Source organism: Ambystoma mexicanum, chromosome 13, assembly GCF_040938575.1.
Source record: "Ambystoma mexicanum isolate Mex_15411 chromosome 13, UKY_AmexF1_1, whole genome shotgun sequence".
Taxonomy (NCBI): Eukaryota; Metazoa; Chordata; class Amphibia; order Caudata; family Ambystomatidae; genus Ambystoma; species Ambystoma mexicanum.
The window spans coordinates 772,740,840-772,760,024 of NC_090938.1; positions in this window are offsets into that span (position 1 = coordinate 772,740,840).

Genomic DNA, 19,185 nt, shown 5'->3' on the forward strand with positions numbered 1-19,185 from the left:
GATTCCCCAGCCCACCCTCTCCTCCCCGGGGGTCTCTCATTCAGAGTGTAGAGATTCGCCAGCCCACCCTGTCCTCCCCGGGGGTCTCCCAGTCAGAATGTAGAGATTCCCCAGCCCACCCTCTCCTTCCCGGGGGTCTCCCAGTCAGAATGTAGAGATTCCTCAGCCCACACTCTGCTCTCCGGGGGTCTCTCATTCAGAATGTGCCTCCCAGTAGTGGCTCCTTTGCCCTTCCTCACTCCCCTGCCGGTCTCTTGTTTCTCATTTATCACACATGTGGTGCTGTCTACCCCTCTGTTTTACAGGGATGTGCCTGCCCTCCCTTTCGTGCATGTTGATTCAGAGCCTTCCTTTCCCATCAGTAGGAATGGGGTCTCTTTTTCCTCCCCCTTATCTCACCGTTTAGACCCCCTTACTCTTACTTGTCACTGGAGGTCGGGGGTTATATGCAGCATCTTTCTATAATTCTCAGGTGCAGTGAAGTGAAGGCTCTGAAGCCCCAGGAAGATGCCCCTGGAATAGAGACGATGCTGCTGAGAATCAGACGCCATGCCCAGCTGCTCGCAGAATTAAAAGGTAGATATGAGTCCAGGCCCACCCAAGAGGTGATGCTGATCCGGAAGGCTTTTCCAACCATCTGAACGCACTTACTTAATTGAAATACATGTAAATATGCACAGCTCAGTGAAAAACCAATATGTTGGCATTCTTGTACTTGTATCGGGCACAGGTAGATAGCAAGCAATGCAGAGCGTCACAATGGATCAGTCCAGGTGAGGCCGAGAGCCCCATCCCCTGAATGCTATTACCTGGTGCACCGAGTGTTTAGAGAAATTCCTTATATAGCAAGGTCTTCTGTTTATTTGTAAACTGCAGGCATAATGGTGCTGTGTGGAGGTGGGTTAGGGTCGTGTGCCCCAGTGCTGGCGCATAATGGGAGATCTTTCTCTTCCTGTTTTTTTTGCTTTTGGGCATTTATTTATATCCAGTCTTGCACGTTGTGGCATCTGGAATTGCTCTGGCTTCCTAATGTGGCCAGTTCCTTGGCTAGGTACCGGTGTGGCTGTGTTACCACAGCCTTGTATGTAATAAAGGCTAGTTTAAATATTATTTGGACGGTTAGAAAGGTTGGGGGAAAAGCAGTCAAACTGTTTGATGCCGATGATTCGTGTGGCGCGAGGGTTGAGGGGGAAGGTCAGAGAGGAGTAGGTTTTCTCTTCCAGGTGGCCTAGAACTGGGGGACTACTGCAGGCCTGAAACCCGAGGCTGGCCAGAAAGATTAGATAGTGTGCAGTCCTGCTAGTGGCTACCAAGCCGTCGGGGCATTTTTGTCACTTGGGGATAGCTTCGGCGTGAACTCTTTGAGGTCCATGCCAGTTAGCCATGATTGGATGAGTGTTTGATTGGATGATCCATGATTGGATGAGTGTTTGATTGGATGAGTGTTTGATTGGATGAACCATGATTGGATGAGTGTTTGAATGGATGAGTGTTTGAATGGATGAGTATTTGGTTGGTGGGGTTCCCGAGAAGCAAAAAGATGTTTTTGTGGGGTCGATTATAAGAAATGAACCGGTCATCCATGACTGGATTAACACACTAAATGCATATACATTTCACTGATAAAGCACTTCTTGAGTTGTACAGAAAACTCATCAAATATAGCAAACTGTAAATATTAAATTTTTAGTTAGTCAAAAAAACTCCTAAAAAAGGATAAATGGAAGGACTGATACAAATCATCAAAGAAGGGGAGGGGGAGAAGTTAGAAGGGGACAATAAAAGGCTAACCAGTCTTTTACCATTTTACTTTAGAGAAGGGAGGAATACAACTTTAAAAGAAATTATAATGATATTAAAAGTAGACGTGCCAAAAGCCTTTTTTCATCAAGAAACATGTGTTGTAAAAATAAAGAGTTTGTATTTCGGTCAGAAGTATTGTGGTGAGAAGTCAGATCCGTTAGAATATGTGCGGCTTGGACCCTCCCCTTCCTGCAGTGGAAACTGAATGGTTCTGCAGTCGCAGCTGCAAGGGCTGTTGTCACTCTTTACCATGTGTTGGAGGTCGTAATGACGCATGTACATATGTTGATAGTGTACGGTTAGTAGTTTTTGCTTACCTGAAATTTTAATTGATTAGAGTTGGTTCACGGCCTAATAAATAGGAGTGCATGTGTATAGATTCTGCCTCCCTTGAGTTATTAGAGTGCTCTGTGTGAGCTTAATTGAACCCATCACCACCCCACACTCTCCCAAGTCAAAGCCTTGCTGCCCAGTCACACTACTTTGATAGAGTTTGGCTAGACATTAGTGTCGTCCTGGTCACCGGAATAGGGGGGCCTCTCAGAATCTATCCAAAGGGCTGATTCTAAATATCTTATCTTTACCACCTCAGTAGACCATGTTTCCTGATTAGAGTAGAGAGAACCCCAAAAGGTCAATAAAGACATTATTTATATCCTGAGAGCGGTGCATCAGGGACCCCTTGGCCTCTGAATAGTAGGTCATACTGTACTCGTGATACAGCAGTCTGGCCAACAATGTCTCAGGCATATCGGCTTCCCAGACTTCTGGACTTGGACCGGCTCAGACAATAATTTAGCTTCCCGGTCGGCTAGAGCCTGAAACTTAGCATTGACGCCTTTAGGGCTTGTGGTGTTGGGGTAATAGGGTACGTTTGTTCTAATGCACAAAGTTACTCTCCCAATGCAGTCAATTTCAATCCTTCGGATTTGAGAGATGCACAGGTAGGGGGTAATGCAATACCTCAGGGTCACTTTGAAATCCCCCGAAGTATTGCTTGCAAGGACACTGAGCCAGTATTGCGTTCAAAATAGGAGGTCCTTTTATCGGTTTAGGACAAAATGACCGAAAATAAATGGTCGCATTGACCATAAGTTCTAAAAATGCTACCACCAAAGGTTCGAACACCAAAAGTTCTAATCTTTGGTGGTAGCATTGTAAAAAAAAAAAACGGGGGCTGAGGGGGTGTCCCCCGCATCGCCCCACTCACTATACTTCATGGTATAGTGAGCAGGGGTTGCGGGGGACACGCCCGCAGCCTTCCGTTACAAAAAAAAAAAGAAAGAAAAGGACCCTGCAATGCCGGTTCCCGATCCCGGAAGTGAAAGGGAACTGGCGCTGCAGGAACCCAGCGTGAAGATGCAGGTAAGTGGGGTTTGTTTATGTTGGGGGTGGGGGTGTGCTGAGGGTGTGGGTGGGGGTGTGTTATGGGTGTGTTGTGTGTTGTGTGTGCGTGAGAATGTATGTGTGTTCGCACGAGTAAGGTGCACACTTTTGGTAGTTCGCACCTTTCTCATACGAACGATTTGCCCGCGGTACTTTCAGTCCTTTTATCAGATATAGTGGCATGATATGCCTGATCCAATAAAGAGACTACATTATCTGTGATCTTAATGCCCTTTTCCCTGGTCCTTTACTGTGTTTAGAGAATGTTAAGCTCTGAAAGAGTGAGATCTGTGGGTGGGTGACCTCCCCTATGGGGTGCCAGGGAGGAAAAGCCAAAACATGACAATGAACACCCAAGGTGGTGGGGTGCAGTGGTGGGAGCTGGTGGGGAGGCACTAGGGGAAGGGAAGGCATTGGAGGAAGGGCAGGGAGTGGGTGGCAGTGGTGGGAGCTGGTGGGGAGGCACTAGGTGAATGGCAGGGAATGGGGGTGCAGTCGTGGGAGCTGGAGGGGGGCATTATGGGAAGGGCATGGAGTGGGGGTGCAGTGGTGGGAGCTGGAGGGGAGGCATTAGGTGAATGGCAGGGAATGGGGGTGCAGTCATGGGAGCTGGAGGGGAGGCATTAGGGGAAGGGCATCGAGTGAGGGTGCAGTGGTGGGAACTGGAGGGGAGGCATTAGAGGAAGGGCAGGGAGTGGGGGTGCAGTGGTGGGAGCTGGAGGGGGGCATTAGGGGAAGGGCAGAGAGTGGGGGCTGCAGTGGTGGGATCTTTAGGGGAAGGGCAGGGAGTGGGAGTGCAGTGGTGGGAGCTGGAGCAGAGGCTTTAGGGGAAGGGCAAGGAGTGGGAGTGCAGTGGTGGGAGCTCGAGGGGAGGCATTAGAGGAAGAGCAGGGAGTGGGGTTGCAGTGGTGGGAGCTGGAGGGGAGGCATTATGGGAAGGCAGGGAGTGGGGGTGCAGTGGTGGGACCTTTAGGGGAAGGGCAGGCAGTGGGAGTGCAGTGGTGGGAGCTGGAGCAGAGGCTTTAGGGGAAGGGCAGGGAGTGGGAGTGCAGTGGTGGGAGCTGGAGCAGAGGCTTTAGGGGAAGGGCAAGGAGTGGGAGTGCAGTGGTGGGAGCTGGAGGGGAGGCATTAGGGGAAGGGCAGGGAGTGGGGGTGCAGTGGTGGGAGCTGGAGCAGAGTCTTTAGGGGAAGGGCAGGGAGTGGGAGTGCAGTGGTGGGAGCTGGAGGGGAGGCATTATGGGAAGGGCAGGGAGTGCATGGTGCAGTGGTGGGAGCTGGAGGGGAGGCATTAGGGGAAGGGCAGGGAGTGGGGGTGCAGTGGTGGGAGCTGGAGCAGAGGCTTTAGGGGAAGGGCAGGGAGTGGGAGTGCAGTGGTGGGAGCTGGAGGGGAGGCATTAGGGGAAGGGCAGGGAGTGGGGGTGCAGTGGTGGGAGCTGGAGCAGAGGCTTTAGGGGAAGGGCAGGGAGTGGGAGTGCAGTGGTGGGAGCTGGAGGGGAGGCATTATGGGAAGGGCAGGGAGTGCATGGTGCAGTGGTGGGAGCTGGAGGGGAGGCATTAGGGGAAGGGCAGGGAATGGGGGTTGCAGTGGTGGGAGCTGGAGGGGGGGCATTAGGGGAAGGGCAGGAAGTGGGGGTGCAGTAGTGGGAGCTGGAGGGGAGGCATTAGGAGAAGGGCAGGGAGTGGGGGGTGCAGTGGTGGGAGCTGAGGGGAGGCATTAGGGGAAGGGCAGGGAGTGGGGTGCAGTGGTGGGAGCTGGAGGGGAGGCATTAGGGGAAGGGCAGGGAGTGGGGGTGCAGTGGTGGGAGTTGGAGGGGAGGCATTAGGGGAAGGGCATCGAGTGAGGGTGCAGTGGTGGGAACTGGAGGGGAGGCATTAGAGGAAGGGCAGGGAGTGGGGGTGCAGTGGTGGGAGCTGGAGGGGGGCATTAGGGGAAGGGCAGAGAGTGGGGGCTGCAGTGGTGGGATCTTTAGGGGAAGGGCAGGGAGTGGGAGTGCAGTGGTGGGAGCTGGAGCAGAGGCTTTAGGGGAAGGGCAAGGAGTGGGAGTGCAGTGGTGGGAGCTCGAGGGGAGGCATTAGAGGAAGAGCAGGGAGTGGGGTTGCAGTGGTGGGAGCTGGAGGGGAGGCATTATGGGAAGGCAGGGAGTGGGGGTGCAGTGGTGGGACCTTTAGGGGAAGGGCAGGCAGTGGGAGTGCAGTGGTGGGAGCTGGAGCAGAGGCTTTAGGGGAAGGGCAGGGAGTGGGAGTGCAGTGGTGGGAGCTGGAGCAGAGGCTTTAGGGGAAGGGCAAGGAGTGGGATAAAGTGACCCAGGCAGAAGTGGAAGTGGAAGTCCTGGTATAAAGTGACCCATCAGAAGTGGAAGTGGAAGTCCTGGTATAAAGTGACCCACACAGAAGTGGAAGTCCTGGTATAAAGTGACCCAGGCAGAAGTGGCAGTCCTGATATAAAGTGACCAGACAGAAGTGGAAGTCCTGATATAAAGTGACCCAGGCAGAAGAGAAAGTGGAAGTCCTGGTATAAAAAGACCCACACAGAAGTGGAAGTCCTGGTATAAAGTGACCCAGGCAGAAGAGAAAGTGGAAGTCCTGGTATAAAGTGACACAGGCAGAAGTGGAGGTCCTGGTATAAAGTGACACAGGCAGACGTGGAAATGGAAGTCCTGGTATAAAATGACCCAGGCAGAAGTGGAAGTGGAAGTCCTGGTATAAAGTGACCCAGGCAGACGTGGAAGTGGAAGTCCTGGTATAAAGTGACCCAGACAGAAGTGGAAGTGGAAGTCCTGGTATAAAGTGACACAGGCAGAAGTGGAAGTGGAAGTCCTGGTATAAAGAGACCCAGGCAGAAGTTGACGTGGAAGTCCAAGTGAATGTCACAACCCTTAACCAAAACCCCCACTGGCATGCCCACATGCCAGGTAAGTACAGGGTTCAGGGTTCCATTAGCGTCTCGGGGGCCTTGCACTACCTTCCAAGACTCTCTTGGAGTCAGTCCTGGCGTCTTTAGCACCAGGCTCATATTCAGTATAAGGAACATCCTTGAAGGGGACTCCTTTTCCTTGGGCCTGCAGCCAACATGGAGGCACCCACAAAGTCCAGTGTTTTGGGTGTGGTAGCCTGGGACTACTTTACCTGGACTACTTTGCTGGGAGGCTATTTAAACCACACCCAAGCAACAGAACACGCTTCGCATTATTCTGCAGCCTGCAGCGTAACGCTCACTGTGCCCAGTGTCCTTAATACCGGCAATCATCGGAGCAACGAGCCTGCATAGGAGAAAAAGGAACATCATTAATAGACTCGTACCTGCGTACTCCATCCTGTATCCTCCCGACGCTCGTCCATGCTTCTGCTACTCGCGGTCGCCCATCCAGCAATCAGCATCTTCTTGACACTGCGTACTCACCAGAATGAAGCAACCTGAAGGGAGAGAGAGAAAGACAACGTTAAAAAAGGTTACTTACGGCGTAAGCCCCAGTCATCACGAGAACCTCACCTGGTTGGTCACCTCTTGGCCAGCATCGTTCCGGAATACCATGCTTACTGGAGAAGACAACAGCGACCTGTAAGGAGACAAGAAACACAGGTTAGCAAGTAAAAAGCGAAGCAGTGCCGCCCTTAGTGCGTTACTTACCAAATCGTAGTGCAATTTTTGCGCCATCCATACCAGCAGGTGCTCAATCCAACCAGCATGACACGCCGAATCTCCCGCTCACCTGGGGGGGGGTAAAGAAAAGACATTAACCGCAAAGAAAGGAAGGCAAGGACAGTAACATACAAAGACTGCTGCAATAAGACCTACCTTAAAGACACTTGAATGGGCTCGCGCCAGTGAAGTAACTCGGTCGCCCAAGCCCACTGAAGACTACGCACCCCTGCAAAGAAAACAGGACAGAGAGCACGCCAAATATTACAATAAGGTGAGGAGAGGGCCATAGGGTTGAACTCAGGGGAGGTGGGAGAAGACACTGTACCAGATCTTGAATCCAGTCCTTCCCGGGATCGGGAAGAGGGTTCCAGGCGCAAATCAAGCAACCAGGGCTGAGTGGCGTCCCTGTGGATACCAGGTGAGCGTAACAGAACGCGAAGACTCTAAAACATAATCCACCTGGCGCCATGGAGACATCAGAAATCGACCAATTGGCTCAATTATTAGGACAGTTACGCGCCGAAGTTCATTTAGCCAGGCAAGAGACTAATGCCCTACGGAGGGACCTAGTCGTAACCAAGGATCGCACTGAGGAACTCAGCAGGCAGTTACTACAATCACAAGCTGGACAAACTCCATTGCCTGGAAATAATCCACTGGCACAAGAACCCGCCTTATCCTAATCCACTGGCACAAGAACCCGCCTTATCCACTGCTCCAGTACAGATTACACTACCCGGAGCAGTTCCTTTAGCGTCACCGCAACGATTCTCAGGCGACCCCAGGAAGTATGCTGCATTCATGAATCAATGTCTTCTTCATTTCCTCTGCAGACCAGGTGCATTCCCCAACGATCAGGCACGGGTAGCTTTTGTTTTGTCATACCTAAGCAGAAGTGCAGCGGATTGGTCGGTGCCGCTTATGAGCCATGATGATCCATTATTACATGACTTTGGGGGGGTTCCAGAGAGAAATGCTCGTCATACCCAAGAGCAAGCAGTAGACAATGAACTCTTGTCACTCCGGCAGGGGAATCAAGACTTATTAACGTACATTCCAACCTTCAATAGTTTAGGTGCTGAAACTAGGTGGCCCGAAGACAAAAGAACCACATTGTTTCACCGAGGCCTATGAGGAGAATTGAAGGACGTTCTGGCCCAGGTGGTTGATCCGCCTAGAGACTGTAGCGAATTTATCAACCTGGTTGTGCAACTAGATCACTGGTTACAAGACCGGAAGGCAGATCGGTCCAGGTCAGACACTCGGGCCGTGCATCTGCGGCCTAGGGATAGTGCTTCATGCATGTCTGAAAACACTGTAGAACCCATGCAAATCGGAGGTATACGACCACCGTTAACAAAAGCAGAAAGGGACAAGAAAAGGCAACAGCAGTTATGTTTGTACTGCGGAAAACCAGGACACTTCCTAAAGGACTGCCCAGTGAAGCCTCCAAGAAGAACCGTAGGGGCCACGGAGAAGGATGAGAGCAAGGAGTCGGAAAACTACCCAGCTCGACAAATGTAGAGGTCAGTTTGTCGAGTGAGAAGAAAGAGCCACCGACCTCACACTTTGCAATACCAGTAATCCTAATCAATCATCATCAACCGTCTAGGAGGCATGCCTTTGAGGCATACATAGACAGCGGAGCAGTTGGGAACTACATTGATCAAGAACTGGCAGCAGAGATGGGGCTTCCCTTATGTTTCAAGCCGAACACAGAGAAGGTAACCACCATGGATGGGACAGAAATTGCTTCCGGACCAGTAACCCAATGTACAGCAGGAGTAACCCTGCTGTGCCAGGATGGACACCGGGAATCCATTTACTTCAATCTCATCAAGGCGCCTCAGTTCCGGCTAATATTAGGGATGCCATGGTTAGTTGCTCACAATTCTCAGCTAGACTGGCGTGCAAGAAAATTGACCTTCCCCCGATGACTGCGCTCCTACCTGTTATTATCATGAAGAGAAACCCACTTTCAGCATCTCTGAGATTCCTAGAATAGCGGCATCAACACTTGGTGCGACTCGCATTCTCCCGAGAGAATATCAAGATTTCCAGGACGTGTTCCAGAAGGAGCAAGCTAACACACTACCGCCGCACAGGCCCTATGACTGCCAGATTGACCTCATACCTAGTGCGCAAATCCCTTGTGGCAGAATCTATACACTCACAGAACCATAAAACCTGCATTTGAAATCCTATCTAGACCAGTACTTGGCAAACAAGTTTATCCGCCCATCTAAATCACCGGCAGCCAGTCCCTTATTCTTCGTACCAAAGAAGGAAGGGGACTTGAGGACCTGCATCGACTACCAAGTCAAGGATGCCCAGATTTATACCAAGCTAGACCTCAGAGGAGCGTACCACCTGGTCCGAGTTAAAAAAGGAGATGAATGGAAAACCACCTTCCGTACCAAATATGGGTTGTATGAGTACCTGGCAATGCCTTTTGGACTTTGCAACGCTCCCGCGGCCTTCCAATACTTCATGAACGATCTCCTGCGGGAATTTTTCGATGTTTGCGCCTTGGTCTACATTGATGACATTCTAGTGTATTCAGCCTCGAGACAAGATCATGTCAAGCACGTCCGCTCCATTCTCACCAAACTCCGCCAACATCGACTATATGTGAAACTTGAAAAATTCTTTTTTCACGTAACCGAAGTGGAATTCCTTGGTTTCATCCTCACTCTGAAAGGCATCAGAATGGATGTACACAAAGTGGATGCCATTCTTAAGTGGCCTTCTCCACCTTCAATAAAAGGGGCCCAGAGCATGCTGGGTTTTGCAAACTTTTACCACTGGTTCATCCCAGACTTCTCTCATATTGTACATCCGATTACATTGCTACTACGAAAAAACAATAAAAAATACATGTGGACAGAAGAAGCCGAAAGAACCTTTCAAGAGCCTAAGAGAAGTTTCACTTCCGCTCCAATCCTACAACACCCTCGTCCAGACCTCCCTTACATCGTAGAAACTGATGACTCCAGCATGGCGATGGGGGCTGTTCTGTCACAAAAGGACCCTGAAACCGGCCAGTTACACCCCGTGGCCTTCTGGTCGCGAAAGTTTTCACCTCCTGCACTCAACTATGCCATCACCGACAAGGAGCTCCTGGCCATTGAATCCGCTTTCAAAGCATGGCGACATTATCACCTAGGGGCCAGACAAACGGTCACAGTAATCACGGACCATCGGAACCTGCAATACTTGAAAACAGCAAAAGCTCAATCCTCACATCAATTACGGTGGGCCCTTTTCTTCGCCGAGTATGATTATGTAATCACTTACCGACCAGGAGTAAGGAATGAGAAGGCTGACGCCTTATCTCGCATGAGCATTGACGAAAAGGTGTATGCAACTCCAGATCCGGTAGCCATCATTCCTGAACACAAGCACTTAGGCCTCACGACGGCTTTGACACAGACCGAACTCCGAAACGAGATCCAACGTGTAATAAGTCTTAATACCTTGCTGGAATGGCGTATTCGAGGAGAACAATACACCATTAAGGACCAGTTGCCATATTTTAAAGAACGTCTATATGTGCCTAAAAAGGAACTACAACAGCAAATAATTTCGGATTCCACGATTCTCTGATAGAGGGTCACCCCGGAATCGCCAAAACCCTAGCCAAAGTGAAACACAACTATTGGTGGCCTACTTGGCATCAAGACGTCATTCAATATGTTCAGTCGCGTGGTGTGTGTACACAAAACAAATCGCAAAAGCAGAAACCAGCTGGCCTTCTGTAACCATTGGAAATTCCTCCCGCACCATGGCACACACTTTCTCTCGACTTCATTACAGACTTGCCTCCCAGGCAAGGATTGAACACTATTTTATTAGTAGTAGACTTGTTTTAAAAAATGGCACACTTTATCCCTTTCAAAGGCCTCCCTAATGCATCCAGCTTAGCAAAAGTGTTCCTGGAAAATATTATTAAGCTACATGGTTTCCCATTGGTCCTGGTGTCTGATTGAGGCAGCCCGTTTGTGTCCAACTTTTGGAAAAATATGCTATTCTATGGCTCAAATCAACATCCGATTATCCACCAGCCACCACCCCCAAACAGATGGCCAAACAGAAAGAACCAATCAGACCCTCGAGCAATACTTGCGGTGCATGCTGCATCAGGTGGAAGGGACTTGGAGAGATTTGTTATGGATAGCAGAATATGCTTACAACAATTCGTTGCATTCCAGCACGGGACAAACCCCTTTCTACACCCTATACGGCAGACACCCACGTACTTCCGAACTAGACCTTCCTCCGAGTTTGGAAATGCCAGCGGTAAAAACTCTTCATACAACCATCTCTCAGGGCAACAGCGCATCTAATCCAAGTCAAGCACAAACAAAAGAAATTTGCTGACCAACACCGAAGAAAGGCCCCCGACTAGAAGGTAGGAGACAAGGTTTGGCTAGCAGCAAAATGCATACCCATAAAAGGAACCCAGACCTACCATCCTCCCTATCTGGGACCTTATTCCATCAAATCCATCATCAACCCAGCAGCTGTCAAGTTAGCATTACCAGCCAATATGCGTATCCACCCGGTGTTCTACGTCTCACTCCTGAAACCGGTACAACCTGGTAGACGGGTTATGACACCACCAGACCCCGTGATAATTGATGGGGACCCAGAGTTCGAAGTAAAGGAAATCTTGGATTCTAAATTTACCAGATCCAAATTATATTACTTAGTCGATTGGAAAGGTTATGGCCCTCAAGACAGATCCTGGGAACCCAGCGAGAATATTCATGCACCACGTTTGATTAAGGCATTTCATCAGAACTTTCCAACCAAGCCAGGACCAGGCAGAACCACCATGGGAGGGGCCTTGGGGGGAGTGCTGTTGCAACCCTTAACCAAAACCCCCACTGGCATGCCCATATGGCAGGGAAGGTCAAGGTTCGGGGTTCCATTAGGGCCTCGGGAGCCTTGCACTACCTTCCAAGACTCTCTTGGAGTCAGTCCTGGCGCCTTTGGCGCCAGGCTCAAATTCAGTATAAAGAACATCCTTGAAGGGGACTACTTTTCCTTGGGCCTGCAGCCAACATGGAGGCACCCACACAGTCTAGTTCCCTAGAACTAGACTATGCGGTATAGTGTTTTGGGTGTGGTAGCCTGGGACTACTTTACCTGGACTACTTTGCTGGGAGGCTATTTAAACCACACCCAAGCAACAGAACATGCTTTGCGTTATTGTTCAGCCTGCAGCGTAACGCTCACCGTGCCCAATGTCCTTGATACCAGCAATCATCGGAGCAACGAGTCTGCAGAGGAGAAAAAGGAACATCATTAATAGACTCTTATGTGCGAACTCCATCCTGTGTCCGACCGACGCTCGTCCATGCTTCTGCTACTCGCGGTCGCCCATCCAGCAATCAGCATCTTCTGGACACCACATACTCACCGGAACGAAGCAACCTGAAGGGAGAGAGAGAAAGACCACGTTAGAAAAGGTTACTTACGGCGTAAGTCCTAGTCTTCACAAGAACCTCACCTGGTTGGCCACCTCTTGGCCGGCATCGTTCCGGAATACCACGCGTACTGGAGAAGACCACCGCAACCTGTAAGGAGAGAAGAAACACAGGTTAGCATGTAAAAGGCGAAGCAGCGCCGCGCTTAGCGCGTTACTTACCAAATCGTAGTGCGCTTCTTGCGCCATCCATACCGGCAGGTGCTCAATCCAACCAGCACGACACGCCGAATCTCCCGCTCACCTAGGGGGGGCGGGGGGTAAAGAAAAGACATTAACCGCAAAGAAAGGAAGGCAAGGACAGTAACATACAAAGACTGCTGCAATAAGACCTACCTTAAAGACACTTGAATGGGCTTGCGCTAGTGAAGTAACTCAGTCGCCCAAGCCCACTGAAGACTACGCACCCCTGCAAGGAAGGCAGGACGGAGAGCATGCCAAATATTACAATAAGGTGAGGCGAGGGCCATAGGGTCGAACTCAGGGTAGGTGGGAGAAGACCGTACCAGATCTTGAATCCAGTTCTCCTGTGCTTTCAGGCCCGACTTCCATCGAAGGCAGAAGTGAAAGTGGAAGTCCTGGTATAAAGTGACACAGGCAGACGTGGAAGTGGAAGTCCTGATGTAAAGTGACCCAGGCAGAAGACGACATGGAAGTCCTGGTATAAAGTGACCCAGACAGAAGTGGAAGTGGAAGTCCTGGTATAAAGTGACCCAGGCAGAAGTGAAAGTCCTGGTATAAAGTGACCCAGGCAGAAGTGGAAGTCCTGGTATAAAGTGACCCAGGGAGAAGTGGAAGTGAAAGTCCTGGTATAAAGTGACCCAGGCAGACATGGAAGTGGAAGTCCTGGTATAAAGTGACCCAGGCAGAAGTGGAAGTGGAAGTCCTGGTATAAAGTGACCGAGGCAGACGTGGAAGTGGAAGTCCTGGTATAAAGTGTCCCAGGCAGAAGTGGAAGTGGAAGTCCTGGTATAAAGTGACCCAGGCAGAAGTGGAAGTGGAAGTCCTTGTATAAAGTGACCCAAGCAGAAGTGGAATTGGAAGTCCTGGTATAAAGTGACCCAGGCAGAAGTGGAAGTGGAATTCCTGGTATAAAGTGACACAGGCGGAAGTGGAAGTGCTGGTATAAAGTGACCCAGGCAGAAAAGGAAGTGGAAGTCCTGGTATAAAGTGACCCAGACAGAGGTGGAAGTCTTCGTATAAAGTGACCCAGGCAGAAGTGGAAGTCCTGGTATAAAGTGACCCAGGGACAAGTGGAAGTGGAAATCCTGGTATAAAGTGACCCAGGCAGAAGTGGAAGTGGAAATCATGGTATAAAGTGACCCAGACAGAAGAAGAAGTGGAAGTCCTAGTATAAAGTGACCCAGACAGAAGGGGAAGTGGAAGTCCTTGTATAAAGTGACCCAGACAGAAGAGGAAGTGGAAGTCCTGGTATAAAGTGACCCAGGCAGAAGTGGAAGTGGAAGTCCTGGTATAAAGTGACCCAGACAGAAGAGGAAGTGGAGGTCCTGGTATAAAGTGACCCAGACAGAAGTGGAAGTGGAAGTCCTGGTATAAAGTGACCCAGACAGAAGTGGAAGTCCTGGTATAAAGTGTCCCAGGCGGAAGTGGAAGTGCTGGTATAAAATGACCCAGGCAGAAGTGGAAGTGGAAGTCCTGGTATAAAGTGACCCAGGCAGAAGTGGAAGTCAAAGTCCTGGTATAAAGTGACCCAGGCAGAATTTGAATGTAGTGTGAAGGAAGCAGGTGTTGCTCACGGTGTTAGGAGAGAAACACTGTGGCCTTTTCCTGACAAAGAAGTGGTTGTGTTTAATGGTGCTGAGAGAGAAGCACTGTGATGAGATTTCAACTAAACTGTGTTTTCTGAATCAACTAAGTTGTGACGGAAAATATCCTAACCAAGAATCCCATTGATACTGTTTAAGGAACTTTGACTTGTGCATTTCCTGGAGGAAAATTATTTTTTCTGTGTTGAACTGTGGAGTGTTGGACGTTTTTCTTAACAAACTGACTTGGCCAAAAACGGTGTTGGAACTTTGCTTCAACCCTGGATTTTGTTGTTGTTTTGTGTTATTCAACGGAACTAACCTTGACTTAAAACCTGGGGAAGGGGAATTCGCTCAGGATACAATCAAAGACTTGAATGTGTTGCTAATACAAGTATTGCCATGTTTTCTTGTTTATGTTTATGTATATGTGTAAGGGCCAGAAATGTTATGCTGGAGTGTTTGCCTTAGTTTATTTAGGCAGATTAATCCCTGTTAGATTAGGGCAAGTGTGGCCTTGGATTGCACTTTTGATTTAATACAACGGCATGTTTTGAAAAATCTAAAAGTTGTCCGGCTCACATTTCTGACCCCTCGCACTACCTAAACAAAACGGAACCCCTACAAAAAACGGATCAGCTCTTTGTTTCTATAGCATCTGGTAGAGAAGGAGATCATGTCTCTAAATCCGCTATCACAAAATGGATAGTCAAATGCATCCAAGTTTGCTACTCACTTTCTAAAAAATCCTTACCTTTCACACCGAGAGCCCACTCTACTCGAGGCACAGGGGCTACTCTAGCTTTCATTGCAAATGTTCCATTAGATGCAATTTGCAATGCTGCTACTTGGAGTTCCATTCACACAACACTGCTGCTTAGACACACACTCTAAAGCAGATTCACAGGTGGGTAAAGCGTTATTAAGACATCCATTTGCCACTGTACCTTCACACAACCCACCTCCTCCAGGTACTGCTCGCCAGTCTATGCACAGCATGTGATTCTAAGCAGATCCACAAGCCTCAGAAGGCATACATTACTCACCGTAATCGTATTTCTGATGCATGTATCTGCTTAGATTCACATGCGCCAGCCTTCCTCTCCTCCTGGAGTGGAAGGTGCATAGATGTCTGTCACCTTTATCTTTTATGCTTTGACTTTCTTGTACTCACGCAAACACTTCATGCTCCCTCATGTCAGAAACAAAACATTCTGAGGGACCTCGAAGCATGAAGGACCATGGGTACAGTACACATCACACAAGGGATATTATTACAAACACGACTAGTCGACTTCCCTTTTTATTTAGAATTTCGAAAACAAGTCATGCAATACTCTGCGACTACCACTAGATGTCGAACTATGCATGGCATGTGAATCTAAGCAGGTCCAAGCATCAGAAATACGATTACGGTAAGTCATGTATGCCATATCCTCAGAGGATACAATAAAGGAACATCACTTGCTTATCCCCTTGAAGGCGCTATATTTTACTTGCACTTTGAAAGCTAATGCGTGTTCTACTATTATGAAGGGGTATTCTGAAATGAGATGGTGTCTCATCTGTTGCTCCTACCCCGCAGGGCAGAATGGGGTGAAATACCATGGCACCTTCGCTCAATTGACAAATATCCGGCTGCAACTCTGTCTTTTAAATGAGAAAAATGCCATGGGCAGCTCTTACCAAGTACAGGTGGCCAGGCTGTGAACTCTCTGCTTCTAGAATAAGGACAGCAAGCTTGCTGTTGGCCTTCCCCGATAAACAGGGAACATTCTCTACTCCACAAACCGGGGGTCCGGTTAGCAAAAGCTTTGATGCCCAAGTGTGGCCGTTAGCGCTCTACACATCACACACATAACATGATCTATCAAGAAAAAGAGAGGGGGAGAGAAAGATGGACAAGGGAAAGAGAGAGGGGGCAGAGAGAAAGGGGGAATAGAGGTAGAGGGACAGAGGGAACGAGGACAGATGGGGAAAGACCGAGGTAAAGGGGGATGGAGGGAGTGTTGGGGGGGACAGAAATGGACTGGTAGGGAAGGATGCAGGGGGTGGAAGGGACAGGGAAGCAGAGGAATGGAGGGACACAGAGACAGAAGGAGAGAGAGAGAACTAGACTGCACTGACACTGAGAGAGAGTGCACACCAGACTACACTCGTGTGATCTTGCAGGTTCTGTTCTATAACCAAGGGATAAACCGCACTACCAGAGAGAACCAGTGTGAGCACACCACACTGTCCAGACAGAGAGAACCAAGAGAGTGCACTTCACAATACACCTCCGAGAGAGAGGGACAGACACCTCATCCTGCAGAGAGTGGCACAACCACAGAGCTGGACAGAGAGAGAGAGGGAGTAAGAGAGAGAGAAAGAGAGCAGCACACTCACAGAGCTGGACAGGGAGAGAGAGAGAGGAAGAGAGGGAGAGAGAGAGAGGGAGAGAGAGAGAGAGAGAGAGAGACTGTACCATGGATCTAGAGAGAAATTGACAGCGAGACAGCGCACAGAGAGAGAGAGAGAGAGAGAGAGAGAGCAAGAGCGCTAGGTCAGCAAATGCTTCACTGTGACAGCTAGTCTAGTCCAAATGCCCTGGTAATTATCAGGTCCCAGCGCCGAATCTCCTGCAGGAGCAGACAAATAGCCCACTTAATCCCTCAAAACAGTTTATCCAACAATCAAATGAACAATTATTGAATTGACCAGAGTGGGGGAAAAGGGGAATTGGAGAACAAAACAAACAGTCAGGAAAACACTGGTGTCCGCAACTTATTGGCACCTTGGAACTCTGGATACCTGCAAATGATACAGCAAATATTAGATTCTAAATTGAAAACTCACTACCATCTTCAATAAATACTTTCCCAGAACCCTTTGTTACCTGACAGTCTCTGTTTCTTTACTGAGAGACTCTTGAAAGAATGAATCTTTATATTTCACAGCTGAATTCTAAATAACCTCTACTCTTCATTCACTAGCTGAGTAACTCAGTGATAACTCAGTGTCTGTGGAGTGCTGAATCGCTGAATCTTCAATATTAACATGTAAACTTGTATTTAATGCTTTTGAATTCTAGCTGAGCATCACTAATGATATTTATCAACTCAAGTGATTTCTTCTGCTGGATTCTAAATTGTCTTTAGTTCACAGAGTTCATTGTCACTGTACTGGTTGACTTGAGATATATACTTCACTGCTCATTTATCTTGAGAACACAGCTGAATATTATTGAGCTCGCGCGCACACGGTACCTTATGTTGCAAACCGCCACAAGATTGCGCTAAATTGATAATTCCTGCTGCCTTCTAATGTCGGAACCACACGTCGCCTCTGGACACGCCGGCTCTGGATCGCCTTACAAGAAAATCACTGTCTTCCTTTTAATGCACGCACAATAGTTGCTTGTAACTGCACGCACGCTGCCGACGGATTGGAATCACGCTCACAGATGACCGCGGGCCGCAACACCGAGCTAATCTCCACAGACGCAACGCTGATAAAACGTATTACGCGGATACAAGGACTTCCTGGACACGCCGCCTCACGTCACCAGGTCCTTTCCTTTAATGCGACCGACACGTGACGCACTACGAACGCCTCTGCTAACACTGCAAGCCTTCTCAAGTCGCGCGCAATAAACATTCAATATTTCAAAGCTGCGCGCACCTCAAGAAAACAAACGTTCACGAGAGCGTTGAAATTACTTTTCTTTTCCGAAAATGATTTATATTGGTTGAACAACATACAGTCTTTGACTTTTCTTCAAAACTTAAATTAAATGACTTTCCAAAATACTGAACTTGAGTTAATTTAAACTAAAAATGAAAACAGTTTCTCACAACTTGGTTTTTGAATAACTTTAGTCGCTTATCTGTATTTGCACTTCTCTGGCTTTTCCTGATGAATTGAAAAAAGATATTCTGAGATTTCTTTAGTTTTTCTCTTTGACTTTACTGAAGCTCTGATGCGCTGTGACCATCCATGAACTGATCTTGAATGAAAGGCAGTTTAGAACCCTTCCTTAGGTTCCAAACTGCATCACAGTAGCCAATGACCAATCACTGCTGGACAGGAAGTACTCCACCATCTTGAACTGGGACAATAGTTGCTGGCTGATATTATAGTTAAGGAATGTTTTTTTCAATGCAATTGACCTTACCTAGCCACCACTATTGACACTAGTAATACCTGACCTAATGTCTTCTATTACCCAGGGACCTGAAAGTAATGCCCTCTAATGCTGAGTGCAGTATGGCCAGTCTCACATTTGTGCAGTTGTTGCCATCATATGCAAAGTGCAGCTTCAACCTCCTCTAATGCCAGTTAGTGCCTGGCATGCCTGTAAAGTCACTGTATGTCATGTTCATTCCCATGTGTGCAGGTGCTGCAGATGCAAAGTGCCACCTCAGCACCTCTCAGTAATGCCATCTAATCGCAGTTAATGCCTTGTATGTACGACACAGTCACTACATGTAAGTGCAGCCTCAAATACCCCAGTAATGTCCGGCTCTGGGCCACTTGTCCGAGCCAGATGTCCCCCCCACCCCCACCTTTCATTCACAGTGGCTCTAGTTCCCAGCACAAACAATGTAGCTATGGCTCTGGCACCAACATTTGATCGCCAGTTATGGATGCCCCGCGCTTTCGCTGCAGGCTACTACTCTGCTTCCCAGACACCACGTTGGCGACATCAAGGTGATATGTGGCATGATGGAGCCTTGTGCCTTCTCTAGAACTTCAGCAACCATTAGAAACCAGGACAAACAGCATGACTCCTTGTGCATCTCTATGACCCACACACACGCAAACACACACACAAACATGCACACACACACATTGAGCATCTACCTTCCTACACATGCACACTTGTGAACCTGCAACGCACACTGCACTGAGTACAGGGAACCATGTCCAAGCTGGCAGAGTGTGTCAGCAAAACCAGCAGCTCAGAAGAAACTGTTTAGAAACCCCAGGATATGGCTTTAAAGCGAGAGGACTGTAGGTCACCTTCAAGGTTTTGGGTGACGTTTTGCTTCCATTACTCAGAAGCACTTGATAGGGTGTGGGTCAGTGTCTTAGTTTGTGACACACAGCTTGGC